The sequence below is a fragment of the Pseudorca crassidens genome, chromosome 10 (genome assembly GCF_039906515.1).
Source record: "Pseudorca crassidens isolate mPseCra1 chromosome 10, mPseCra1.hap1, whole genome shotgun sequence".
Lineage (NCBI taxonomy): Eukaryota > Metazoa > Chordata > Mammalia > Artiodactyla > Delphinidae > Pseudorca > Pseudorca crassidens.
In genome coordinates, this window is record NC_090305.1 from 88,700,352 (window position 1) to 88,715,484 (window position 15,133).

At 39.7% G+C, this 15,133-nt stretch overlaps 1 protein-coding gene across 1 annotated transcript in view; it reads right to left on the reverse strand.

The window, feature by feature from the left end:
* The window catches only part of PROK2 (prokineticin 2), a 180,060-nt gene that overhangs the window by 61,104 nt on the left and 103,823 nt on the right, over positions 1-15,133 (reverse strand). Inside the window, exon 2 of the transcript XR_010947313.1 lies at positions 13,719-13,854. The gene's annotated coding sequence lies outside the window, so the exon portion shown is untranslated. The remainder of the gene's footprint in view (positions 1-13,718; positions 13,855-15,133) is intronic.

Below are 15,133 nucleotides of genomic sequence, written 5' to 3' on the forward strand. Positions count from 1 at the left end.
GTAATCAAACTGGCAAAAATTAAAGACAAAGAAAAATTATTAAAAGCAGCTAGGGAAAAATGACAAATAACATACAAGGGAACTCCCATAAGGTTAACAGCTGATTTCTCAGCAGAAACTCTACAAGCCAGAAAGGAGTGGCATGATATACTTAAAGTGATGAAAGGGAAGAACCTACAACCAAGATTACTCTTGGTTGCAAGGATCTCATTCAGATTCGATGGAGAAATAAAAAGCTTTACAGACATGCAAAAGCTAAGAGAATTCAGCACCACCAAACCAACTCTACAACAAATGCTAAAGGAACTTATCTAAATGGGAAACACAAGAGAAGAAAAGGACCTTCAAAAACAAACCCAAAACAATTAAGAAAATGGTCATAGGAACATACATATCGATAATTACCTTAAACGTGAATGGATTAAATGCTCCAATCAAAAGACACAGGCTTGCTGAATGGATACAAAAACAAGACCCACATATATGCTGCCTACAAGAGACCCACTTCAGACCTAGGGACACATACAGACTGAAAGTGAGGGGATGGAAAAAGATATTCCATGCAGATGGAAATCAAAAGAAAGCTGGAGTAGCTATACTCATATCAGATAAAATAGACTTTAAAATAAAGAATATTACAAGAGACAAGGAAGGACACTACAGAATGATCAAGGGATCAATCCAAGAAGAAGATATAACAATTATAAATATACATGCACCCAACATAGGAGCACCTCAATACATAAGGCAACTGCTAACAGCTATAAAAGAGGAAATCGATAGTAACACAAAAAGAGTGGGGGACTTTAACACCTCAGTTACACCAATGGACAGATCATCCAGACAGAAAATTAATAAGGATACACAAGCTTTAAATGACACAATACAGCAGATAGATTTAATTGATATTTATAGGACATTCCATCCAAAAACAGCAGACTACACTTTCTTCTCAAGTGTGCACGGAACATTCTCCAGGACAGATCACATCTTGGGTCACAAATCAAGCCTCAGTAAATATAAGAAAATGGAAATCATATCAAGCATCTTTTCTGACCACAACGCTATGAGATTAGAGATAATTACAGGGAAAAAAACCGTAAAAAATACAAACACATGGAGGCTAAACAATACGTTACTAAATAACCAAGAGATCACTGAAGAAATCAAAGAGGAAATCAAAAAATACCTAGAGACAAATGACAATGAAAACACGATGATGCAAAACCTATGGGATGCAGCAAAAGCAGTTCTAAGAGGGAAGTTTATAGCTATACAAGCCTACCTCAAGAAACAAGAAAAATCTCAAGTAAACAATCTAATCTTACACCTAAAGGAACTAGAGAAAGAAGAACAAACAAAACCCAAAGTTAGCAGAAGGGAAGAAATCATAAAGATCAGAGCAGAAATAAATGAAACAAAGAAAACAATAGCAAAGATCAATAAAACTAAAAGCTAGTTCTTTGAGAAGATAAACAAAACTGATAAACCATTAGCCAAACTCATCAAGAAAAGAGGGAGAGGCCTCAAATCAATAAAATTAGAAACGAAAAAGGAGAAGTTACAACGGACACCGCAAAAATACAAAGCATCCTAAAAGACTACTACAAGCAACTCTATGCCAATAAAATGGACGACCTGGAAGAAATGGACAAATTCTTAGAAAGGTATAACCTTCCAAGCCTGAACCAGGAAGAAACAGAAAGTATGAACAGACCAATCACAAGTAATGAAAATGAAACTGTGATTAAAAATCTTCCAACAAACAAAAGTCCAGGACCAGATGGCTTCACAGGTGAATTCTATCAAACATTTAGAGAAGAGCTAACACCCATCCTTCTCAAACTCTTCCAAAAAACTGCAGAGGAAGGAACACTCCCAAACTCATTCTATGAGGCCACCATCACCCTGATACCAAAACCAGACAAAGATACTACAAAGAAAGAAAATTACAGACCAATATCACTGATGAATGTAGATGTAAAAATCATCAACAAAATACTAGCAAACAGAAACCAGCAGCACATTAAAAGGATCCTACACCATGATCAAGTGGGATTTATCCCAGGGATGCAAGGATTCTTCACTATACGCAAATCAATCAATGTGATACACCATATTAACAAATTAAAGAATAAAAACCATATGATCATCTCAATAGATGCAGAAAAAGCTTTTGACAAAATTCAACACTGATTTATGAGAAAAACTATCCAGAAAGTGGGCCTAGAGGGAACCTACCTCAACATAATAAAGGCCATATATGACAAACCCCCAGCAAACATCATTCTCAATGGTGAAAAACTGAAAGCATTTCCTCTAAGATTAGGAACGAGACGAGGATGTCCACTCTCACCACTACTACTCAACATAGATTTGGAAGTCCTAGCCACAGCAATCAGAGAAGAAAAAGAAATAAAAGGAAGACAAATTGGAAAAGAAGAAGTAAAACTGTCACTGTTTGCAGATGACATGATACTATACTTGGAGATCCTAAAAATGCCACCAAAAAACTACTAGAGCTAATCAATGAATTTGGTAAAGCTGCAGGATACAAAATTAATGCACAGAAATCTCTTGCATTCCTATAAACTAACGATGAAAAATCTGAAAGACAAATTATGGAAACACTCCCATTTACCATTGCAACAAAAAAATAAAATACCTAGGAATAAACCTACCTTGGGAGACAAAAGACCTGTATGCAGAAAACTATAAGACACTGATGAAAGAAATTAAAGATGATACCAACAGGATATACCATGTTCTTGGACTGGAAGAATCAATATTGTGAAAATGACTATACTACCCAAAGCAATCTACAGATTCAATGCAATCCCTATCAAATTACCAATGGCATTTTTTACCGAGCTTGAACAAATCATCTTAAAATTTGTATGGAGACATAAAAGACCCCGAATAGCCAAAGCAGTCTTGAAGGAAAAAAACGGAGCTGAATCAGACTCCCTGACTTCAGACTATACTACAAAGCTACAGTAATCAAGACAATATGGTACTGGCACAAAAACAGAAACATAGATCAATGGAACAAGATAGAAAGCCCAGAGATAAACCCATGCACCTACGGTCAACTAATCTATGAAAAAGGAGGCAAAGATATAAAATGGAGAGAAAACAGTCTCTTCAATAAGTGGTGCTGGGAAAACTGGACAGCTACATGTAAAAGAATGAAATTAGAACACTCCCTAACACCATACACAAAAACAAACTCAAAATGGATTCGAGACCTAAATGTTAAGACCAGATACTATAAAACTCTTAGAGGAAAACATAGGAATAACACTCTTTGACATAAATCACAGCAAGATCTTTTTTGATCCACCTCCTAGAGTAATGGAAATAAAAACAAAAATAAACAAATGGGACCTAATGAAACTTAAAAGCTTTTGCACAGCAAAGGAAACCATAAACAAGAAGAAAAGACAACCCTCAGAATGGGAGAAAACATTTGCAAATGAATCAACGGACAAAGGATTAATCTCCAAAATATATAAACAGCTCATGCAGCTCAATATTAAAAACACAAACAACCCAATCCAAAAATGGGCAGAAGACCTAAATAGACATTTCTCCAAAGAAGATATACAGACAGCCAAGAAGCACATGAAAAGCTGCTCAACATCACTAATTATTAGAGAAATGCAAATCAAAACTACAATGAGGTATCACCTCACGCCAGCTAGAATGGGCATCATCAGAAAATCTACAAACAACAAATGCTGGAGAGGGTGTGGAGAAAAGGGAATCCTCTTGCACTGTTGGTGGGAATGTAAACTGATACAGCCACTATGGAGAACAGTATGGAGGTTCCTTAAGAAACTAAAAATAGAACTACCATATGATCCAGCAATCGCACTACTGGTCACATACTCAGAGAAAACCATATTTCAAAAAGACACAGGTACCCCAATGTTCATTGCAGCACTATTTACAATAGCCAGATCATGGAAGCAACCTAAATGCCCATCGACAGACGAATGGATGAAGAAGTGGTGGTACATATATACAATGGAATATTACTCAGCCATAAAAAGGAATGAAATCGAGTCATTTGTTGAGACGTGGATGGACCTAGAGACTGTCATACAGAGTGAAGTACGTCAGAAAGAGAAAAGCAAATATTGTATATTAATGCATGTATGTGGAACCTAGAAAAATAGTACAGATGAACCGGTTTGCAGGGCAGAAGTTGAGACACACATGTAGAGAACATATGGACACCAAGGGGGGAAAATCGTGGTGGTGGGGGATGGTGGTGTGCTGAATTGGGTGATTGGGACTGACATGTATACACTGATGTGTGTAAAACTGATGACTAATAAGAACCTGCAGTATAAACAAACAAACAAACTAACAAACAACTAATACTAAACTTTCTTTGGGTTATTTGTATGGAAATATGTTAAAATAAATGTTTCAGACATTACATGAAATTTCTAAAAATCTTATATGTTCTGGTATAATGTTATGTCATAATTCTAGTTATTAGTTTAAAACGTATACCTCAAAAATAACTAAATTTCGGGCTTCCCTGGTGGCGCAGTGGTTGGGAGTCCGCCTGCCGATGCGGGGGACACGGGTTCGTGCCCCGGTCGGGGAGGATCCCGCGTGCCGCGGAGCGGCTGGGCCCGTGGGCCATGTGCGCTGGGCCTGCGCGTCTGGAGCCTGTGCTCCGTGGCGGGAGAGGCCACGGCGGTGAGAGGCCCGCGTACCGCAAAAAAAAAAAAAAAAAAAACTAAATTTCCTTGTCAATTGCATTATTATGAACTTTCATCAAATCTTTAACCGTGGTCATTTTTAAGTGTTTTTTTATTTACAGACAGTTCTGGTTGTACTCTGATGCTTTTGCAAAAATTTTCCTATAAAAGGGTTTCATCTTCAAGGAATTCATGGAAAAGACTCTGACAAGTACAGGTTTCTGGTAACTGACTATATTGCTGGACTGAATGAATAAGCATTTTCAGAACTCTAATGGAAACCTGATGAACTCATAAAAGTGCTAACAAAAGATCAAGATGAAAGAAAATTAATTACATGGGACTGAGTGAACTGATGAGGATGATTATAATTTTTGTGACTTTCTGTTTGAATAAAAAAAAAAATCCCACAAGGACTGAGAGGGAAAAAATATACAAATCAATTTTCACTGCAAAGTAAAGGAGCTGTTACAGTGGAGGATTCCTGGACTGAATGTCAATATTATGACATCATATGAGTGTGTTTCGCGTTTGGTAATTGCAACATTGTTGCTTTTGTTGTGGTCATCCATTTACAACGCTTGGTGTCAGTCTATTTATCTCTTGTGAAAATAAAATACAATGTGTGTGTATGAAAAATAAAGTTATTACAATATTATTGACCATACTCCTTATGCTGTATATTACATCCCTGTGACTTACTTATTTCATAACTGGAGGTTTGTACCTCTTCATCCCCTCACTTATTTCACCCATCTTCTCACCATCTTCAAATCTGGCAACCACCCATCTGTTCTCTGTATCTATGAGTCTGTTTTGTTTCATTTGTTTGTTTGCCTGATTGCTTGGTTTTTAGATTCCACATATAAGTGAGATCACATGGTATTTGTCTTTCTCTGTCTGACTCATTTCACTCAGCATAGTGCCCTTTAAACTATCCACATTGTCGCAAACATCAAAGGAAAGATCTTTTGCACATGAAGGAAACTATCAACAAAATGAAAAGGTCACCTACTGAATGGGAGAAGATATTTGCAAACGATATATCTGACAAGGGGTTTACACCCAAAGTATACAAAGAACTCATACAGCTCAATATCAAAAAAACAAAACAAAACAAAAAAACAACCTGATGAAAAAATGGGCAGAGGACCTGAATAGATATTCTTCCAAAGAGGACACACTGATATCCAACAGACACATGCAAAGATGCTCAACATCACTAATCGTCAGTGAAATGCAAATGCAGCGAAAAAAACACAATGAGATACCACCTCACACACATCAGAATGGCCATCACCAAAGAGGACAAATAACAAGTTGGTGAGGATGTGGAGAAAAGGGAACCCTTTAGCAAAGTTGGTGGGAATGTAAATTGGTGCAGCCACTATGGAGAACAGGAGGATAAAGGGATACAATCTTAAATGAAGGTTACTAAAAAAATTAAAAGTACAACTGCCATATGATCCAGAATTTTAACTTCTGGATATTTACCTGAAGAAAACGAAAACACTAATTTGAAAAGATGTTTGCACTCCAATGTCGATTGCAGCGTTATTTACAATAGTCAAGGTATCAAAGCAACCTAACAGTCCATCAGTAGACATACAGATAAAGAAGATATGGTATGGGCTTCCCTGGTGGCGCAGTGGTTGAGAGTCTGCCTGCCGATACAGGGGACACGGGTTCGTGCCCCGGTCCGGGAAGATCCCACATGCCGAGGAGCGGCTGGGCCCGTGAGCCATGGCTGCTGAGCCTGCGCGTCCGGAGCCTGTGCTCCGCAACGGGAGACGTCACAACAGTGAGAGGCCCGCGTACCGCAAAAAAAAAAAAAAGAAAAAGAAAGATATGGTATATACGTGTGTGTGTGTACGTGTGTGTGTGTGTGTGTGTGTGTGTGTGTAATGGAATATTACTCAGCCATTAAAAAAATGAAACCTAGCAATGTAATTTTAATTGTCCAGTCTGGAATTTTCTGGTGAGCACCAATGAGTTAATCTGTCACGTGGGCTCTCTCCATCCCCCCAAGGAAGAAGAGGTAATCAGTATTATGGACCCTCACCCTTCCCCTGAAAGGTGACCTGGCCTGAAACAATCCTTCTCTTTTGTAATAGCTTCCTTGTCCCACCCTCCTTCTGCTTATAAAAACCTTCTATTTTGTACAACCCCTCTAGAGCATCCTTACATTTATTAGATGGGATGTTACCTGATTCATGAATCATTAATAAAACCAATTAGATCTTCAAATTTACTTGGCTGAATTTTGTTTTTTTTAACGCTACCCAATATGCTTATAATATTTAACATTTATTAATTTTAATTTAAAACATCTAAATAGAACTTGAGATAGTTTTAAAATGGCATCACGTAGCCATTTGATGACTTTAGCATAATGTTCCAGGAGAACTTTCACACAGTGTCTTGGACAATAAAAAAACATTATTTTGTCATACCCAAATTTTATTAAAAGAATAGTATTATTCCTGCTTAACAACCAATAATATTTGTAATTTTCTTTGCAAATGTGTTCTAGAGGTAGCTTTGTTATCTGTCAGATAATCAGGATCACGAGAGGAGTTCTTAAAATTCTTTTCTCTGCATAATCATGTTTATGATCCTAATTTGATATTTGGCAAATGGAATAAACTGATAATTCACTCAAAACATTTTTTCCATATAACATTTAATAATTCATCTTTGAAATGGCATTGTTTATACCATTATAGCCTCAATTTACAACAGACTCTTCAAATTATATGGAGGCCAAATCAAAATATATCGGATACAAATCATGACGAAAATAACAACTATTATTCTGACAAGAATTTAGATAGGACTTAACTGAGAAATGAACAGAACAACACATTCATTAACTATATGGAGCTTATTACTTCTTATCCTAAAAACAACACAGAATTAAAATCAAAGATTAGTACAGACAGAAAAAAAATGGGAAAAATATGAAAGAAAACCAGAGCACATTTATTCCATTCAAACATCAGCTTTATTTGATTGCAAAGAGCTATGGAATAAATCAACCCGTCTAAAGTTATGTAACCCGAAAGGAAAATTTTTCTTTTCAGATGATCACAAATGGACCCCACGGAAGGAGAGGTTGTGTTTGACTAGTATTCGCTGCTCATCAATTTTAAATGTACAAGCACATGAAACGTTAACATATAGACAGTTGGCTTCTTCTAGCCAGATCTGTGAGTAAGTCCTCAGACGAGAATGCAGTCCTGCTTGGATGGTGTCTTGCAGAGAGCGCAGGATGCAGAGTCCCACGTGACCAACCCCCAACCTTTGCCTGGAGACCGACAAGTTCTCTCCCCCTCCCAAGAAGATCTGGGGCCTCTCCTTTTCCCCTCAGTTTCTTGCCTTGGAATAAAACTTGGAGCTTCTTCCTGAGGTTGCAGAAGTGCTCTCCAGGCCAGGCCCAGCTCCTGAGATAGGACTGCCAGATTAAATGCAGGTCACCCAGTTACATTTGAATTTTAGAGCAACACCAACTAATTTTTTTTAGTGTAAGTATGTCCCACGAAAGATCTGGGATAAAATTATGCTAAAAAATTATTCATTGTTAATCTAAAATTCAAAGTTAATAGGGTATCTTGCGTTTTATGTACAAAACCTGGACACCCTTGCTGGAGGGGACACTTTGTGGGTTTTTTTTGGCGGTATGCGGGCCTCTCACTGTTGTGGCCTCTCCCGTTGCGGAGCACAGGCTCCGGACGCACAGGCTCAGCGGCCACGGCTCACGGGCCCAGCCGCTCCGCGGCATGTGGGATCTTCCCGGACCGGGGCACGAACCCGTGTCCCCTGCATCGGCAGGCTGACTCTCAACCACTGCACCACCAGGGAAGCCCCTTATTCATTTTTAAATGAGCTGTAACCCATGCTGAGTACCTCTGCGGGTGCTACTGATCAACTGTAATTATCATCTTTGGTAAAGTAAGGAGAAACAGGAATACTTTTCCTTTAAGTTTTATTGCTATACGTTTTCTTTTAGATAAAGTCAGATGGACTGTGCACGTAGGAGCCCCTCAAATACAGGCCATGGCTTCAAGGTGAATCTGTAGACCACTGTTTGCCCTTAGATTTCAGACAAATGAAAAGCCGCCTGAAATGAGGAAGGGTTTTAGAAAGAATGTCGGTAGAGCAGAGGCAAACATCCATCTTTGGATTCCTCGGCTAACATTTTCAGGCACCGGCTCAGATGATCTTTAATGATGGTAACAGTTAACATTTATTAACTGCCAACTAAATGCCGAGTACTTTGCGTCCATTGTCTTTTTAAATTCTTATCCCAAACCATTGTGCTACCCTCATTTTACAGATGGGGAAACTGAGGTTGAGAGAGTGAAAGTTCCTTGTCCAAGATCTTACAGCTGATAGAGGCAGAATTCAAATCCATGTCTGATGGTTCAAGAGCACACGTCCAAACACTGCTTCTATCCAACTGCATGTGCCAAAATAAGTAGGGTTGGAGGGATGCGACACAGCCATCAGCTTGGCTAAGGGATGTCTTCCTGAGCGCCGTATGACCGAGTGCGGGTCGGTTCTTGCCTCTCCATGCTCCAGAAAGGTTCTGACCAGAAAATATTCAAGGACCAAAGAGGTCAATTCTATCTTTGAGAAAGAAGGGAATTCTCTTCTCACTTCTGAAAGATCTGTAGACGTACATTCGCTCATCCTCCCTAGTATGGGCTGAACTGGGTCCCCCGCCAACCTCAATTCATATGTTGAAACCCTAATCCTCTTAAAGAAAAAAATGATTCATGATACTTGTTCAAGGAGGTGAGGGCAACTTTATGCAACGAGGGGTTTGCAGTGGGGGAAAGAGATCAGCCCCGAAATAAATACAACAAGGACAAGTGGAGATTTATAGACAAGGAAGAGGGTAGGGAGGTGAGGGCAGGGGTGTGTGGAGGAGTGTCAGCAGATAGAAGATTACTAAAAGGCTATGGGGATTTTTGGTAGACCCACTCAACAGGAATCTTGCCAAAGACAGGACCGGTGCTAAGGTAGCCAGGGTTGGCGATGAGGAAACTGATCAGCTATCCAGGGTGAGAGATTTTTGTTAAATTGACCCAGCAGGATTCTTGCTAAAATTATACTAAGTAGGCCAAGGACAAAACCCAGGGTCGGGCTTCCCTGGTGGCGCAGTGGTTGAGAGTCCGCCTGCCAATGCAGGGGACACAGGTTCGTGCCCAAGTCCGGGAAGGTCCCACATGCCGCAGAGCAGCTAGGCCCGTGAGCCATGGCCACTGAGCCTGCGCGTCCGGAGCCTGTGCTCTGCAACGGAAGAGGCCACGGCAGTAAGAGGCCCGCGTACCGCAAAAAAACCCCAAAAAACAAAAAACCCAGGGTCAGGGCTTTGAGAGCTTAGAGCAGCCTGACTAAAGTTTGGTTAAGGAGTCATTGTCAATGACCAACACCTCAGAATATGAGTGTATTTGGAGATCGGGCCTTTAAAGAGGTAATTAAAATTAAATGAGGTCATTATGAATGGGCCCTCATCCACACGACTGTTTTTGGAGACAGAACCTTCAAAGAGGTGATTAAGTTAAAATGAGGCCCTTAGGGTGGACCCTAACGCAATCTGACTGATATCCTTATAAGAAGAGGAAATTTGGACTTGCAAAGAGACACCAGGGATGCACATGCACAAAGAAAAGATCATGTGAGGACATAGCGAGAAGGTGGCCATCTACAAGCCAAAGAGAGAGGCCTCAGAATGAAAGCAACCCTGCTCTCACCTTGATCCTGAACTTCCTGCTTTCAGAACTGTGAGAAATAAATTTCTCTTGTTGAAGCCACTTAGTCTGTGATATTTTGTTATGGCAGTGAAAACGAGCATGCCCCTGTGGGGTCCTCTCGGGTACAAAAACCCCTCTGTGTCCCCCATTCCTTTGTGTAGAAAAAGGCTTTAGTCTCCCAGGCCTGCCTTGAGGTCAAAGGGCAGATTCAAGCAGTTACTACTGATAATTAGGGAAGAGAGGAAATGCAGAAACAAAGGAAAACTAGTCAAGAAACAATAGTGCAGTGAAAAAGCAGAGTCCTAATTCCTCCTCAAGGGATATACCTAACAATCTGTTGCATAACTTCAAGTTTTTCTGTAGGAACCAAGACCCCCACCCACGTAGAGGATGGTGACTGCGTGTTGAGCACAAGCATTTAGACCCCAGACTGGCTGAAACCAGAAGGTTGATGATTGAGATCCTGAAACATCACCCTGTTACCTCACCACCAACCAATCAGAAGAAAGTCCTGCATCCTTCAGCCCTTACCCCAATGTTGCCTTTAAAAAACCTTCCCTGAAAGCTACTGGAGGGTTCTGGTCTTTGGAGCATGAGCTGCCCATTCTCCTTGCTCGGCCCTTGCAAGAAACCTTCTCTGCTCCAAACTCTGATGCTTTGTTTCGTTTGGCTTTACTGTGTATCGGGCACACGAACTTGGGTTCAACAGCAGCCCTAGCAAAGGAATACACCCTCTGAAGGTCAATCTTAATGAGCATCTTTAAGTAGAAGAGAGAATAATTGCTTAAGAAAAAAAACACTGCAAAATATTCTGTTTTTAGATGTAATCACTTAGATCTAAAAGACCTTTAAAAATAAGAAGAATGAACTCCATTTGACCAAGTTTTTTCAGAGTGGTGTCTGCCACTGAGCCCCTGATCCTGTTGCTTTTGGGGGTTATTAAGTCCTTCATCTAATGAGCCCTTTCCCTATTGCTGGGCCAGGTGAACCACAAGAAAGACAAATCTGTATCATAAACCCATTGAACTATATTATATAAATAGCTTTCGGGAAAAAGAACAAAACACACCCTCTTATTTCCAAATGATTGCTTCAGGATCATTTCCTTCATAAACTGTCATCAAATATCCAACCACGAAACGAAACTATTAAATTACATTAATTTCTAATTAAATTCAAACTAGAGAAACACAGGAAGTCAAGTGCTCTGGGTTGTAATCTCGGATTCATCATTAATTGTAGAAGTAACTAGTAACTAGTAACGAGATGAGTCACATTTCTTCTCTGTGTCAATTCCAAATCTAGACAATAAGACTACTAATGCATTTCCTAACTAATATTTGGTAAGTGATTAAAGTGATGAAAATAGTTGTGAAATATTGGAAGAAAAATGGGCTGGGCAAGTATAAGGCAATATCCTATGTAGCATTTTTCTTACTGGCTTAGTTAATTTCTATAAAAAATAAACTTTGGAAATAAATTCATCTAGACGTATCCTCAAGAGAATCTTATAAAATATATACTAACTAGAGGTGGTCTTTTTTTTAACCTATTACATTAAATAAATTAAATTAATTAATTAAATAAATTATTACATTAAATAACCTATTACATTAAATAAATTACTATATTTATATAGTAATATGTGAACATATTACTATATAAATTAATGACCAAAACATTACACAAACCCAGAAGTTTTTCATATACTGCTTGGGCCGCTGGTCCACAGTTTTCTCAAACGTGTAAACTCTCTTCCAAATTTCAGAGTGGCTACACTGAAAACTTTCTATGTTAAAGACTACCAAGGCAAACTTTGTCACTCTTACTCATAACAACACCCTTCCCACCACGTTAAGCTTGTCTTCCCATAGCCCCGACAGTGTCTGAGCTTCCATGTTCTCTGTAAGAAACTCAGCCTCTTGTGGAATTCAGTGATCACGTGCATGGAAACTGTGCCCAAAATTACATGCCAAATTTTGACCTTGTTGAAGCTTTGAAACAAAGTGTCTGTCTGTGTGTCTGTGTGCGTGTGCTTGTGTGTGTGTGTTTCACCTTCTGCCCTGCACTCATACTGTCTTAGGTTTTGTTCCCTGAGACAAGAATGTGAGGTGAAGTAGTTCATCCAGGAGATGGTTTCAGGAAGTGGGGGAACCAGGAAGTGAGATGGAGGAGGGAAGGAAGCTGATAAAAGGTATGTCATCAAGCAGGTGAGAAACGCGGGCAACTGTGGCTCATCCCCTCTGGGGACCTCTGGGGGGGCAGTGTAGAGCACACCCCAAAAGCTGGAGCATTCATCCACAATCTCCCACCAGGTAGCAGTTCATCAATGCCATCAGCATGAGCCTTATTTTCTGTTCTTTCTCCTTCAGCCTTCTCATCCATTCTCTCACCAAAGCCGATGAGTTCTTATCCCTCTACTGTGTCTCAGCTACACACGTCCTCCCCCCCCCCCCACCACATCCACAATCATGAGTCCAATGGGCAGAGCTCTGTGAATCCTCCGTGCTGGCAGCCCTGTCTCCAGTCCACCCTGGCCCCATCTTGGCTGTGTACTACCATTCAAACGCCACTGACAGAAGGTTATTTCTCTCTTTTGGTCAGGTGGTGCACTGCTGTATGTTATATTAAAGCCAAAAGATTTGGCCCAATCTTTCCTTTTTACCCAAACTTAACCCCAGATACGTAAACCTGCTTGATGCTTTTTGTGGCATCTGTACCATCTTGCTGGCCCCTGGCCCCTTCTGGCCATACCATGCCATTCTCCCTGGGTTCTCTCCAAGTCAGCCATATTTGCCTTCTATGAGTTCTTGAATTTGTCAAGTCCCTTCCACCTCAGGGCTTTTGCACGTGCTGTTCCCCTCCTTTGTCTGTAATATTTCTCTCTGTTCTTCGCTTTCCAACTCCTCTTCCTCCCTCAGTTGGAATGGCATTTAGTTCAGCCCTTTCTAACTGATTTCCCCTTACCCAGCCTCCATTCCCTGTACCCTGACAGGTCAAGTGCCCTGTTACATATTCTTCTAGCCTGTTTTTCTCCTTCATACCACTTCTCATGACTGCAGGTAATTTATTGATTAATTGCATTAACTGATTAATTCCATTTTAAATTTCTGCTTCTCCCCGCTGACTGTAAGTTAATGAGTGACTATACTACTCACCTGTGTATCCTTAACACCTAACATGATGCTTAGCATACTGCCAGCGCTCAATACATATAAAAGAATGAATATACACAACTTACACTCTCCAGCTCTGAAGGCTTTGATTTCTCCTCCCATGATGGCTTCCATCCTCTTCATTTAGATGAAATACTTTGTAAACAACTGTGCTCAACAAACATTGTGGCTGGATCCCCGGACAAGCAATTCGAGAGGGCTCTGTGTAAATATAAAGAGCAAAATGCTACAGAATCATTATCATTCTTTGTCTATAATCAAAACATCACATTGTGTGTCATTTGCGAATTATATGTAATGAAACAGTAAGATTTTCAGGGATTTGATAACAATGCTGGCAGTAGGAGACTATAGAAAATAAAATGATTCTGTGAACTTGTTTTTTTTTTTAAATTACTGCTAGATCTTTTCTTTTTTTACATTTATTTCTTTATTTTTCTTTATTTTTCGCTGCTTTGGGTCTTCATTGCATTGTGCGGGCTGCTCATTGCAGTGGCTTCTCTTGTTGTGGAGCACTGACTCTAGGCGTGCGGGCATCAGTAGTTGTGGCTCACGGGCCCTAGAGCTCAGGCTCAGTAGTTGTGGCGCACGGGCTTAGTTGCTCCGCAGCATGTGGGATCTTCCCGGACCAGGGCTCCTGCATTGGCAGGCGGATTCCTAAGGGAAGTCCCATCTGTGAACTTGTTAAAGCTTGTGGTTACTCGCAAATTTAAGGGGAAATGCATGCAGCGCTAACAGAAGTCAGACAGTGACTTAATGCTTTGGAAATTTATGGGACAGGTGTGACAGCCTACTGTGTCTCAGAATAAGGAATTTCAGCAAAGCCATAAAGTATACAGATGAGAAGAGAATTTGATTTCACTTAATTTTATTTGATAGAACTTAACACTTGAACAAGTGCTGTTGCTACACAATAGGAGCTTAAAAATTCTCCTTTCTCCCTAATGGGGCCCAAAGAGAAATGTATCCATTTGTTCCATCATAAATGTTCAACTTCAGATTTGGGGGATAATAAAAGCTCTGGCCTTGCTATTTAATTATTTAGTTGACTGCTAGAAAGATTTATCTACCCAATGGGCTTATAACTCAGAAATGTTAATACATGTGTATTTAAAAAGATAGTCATGCAATTCCAAGACAAACTAGTGTCAATCTAGATTTTTATTATGACTTTGGCAATTATATAAAAAGCTGTAAAAAATTTGGCAAATTCGCTTTTTACTTGGTATTCTCAAATACGCTTTCTGAGACAAACACTATGTTCTTGGAACTTCTACACTGAACACTGAGAGTGAATCATTGCAAAAAGGGTGACAATGAGACACTTATAAAGATATTTTTCTACTCGGCGATTATGTTTTTAAGAAGAGTTTAATGTATATTTCATAGTAGACCTACTTTAAAATATGTACACATCACTAAAGGGAAAACCTCAATAAAAGCAAGCACTGTATTATCAATTTCTGGTAAAACTTTAAAA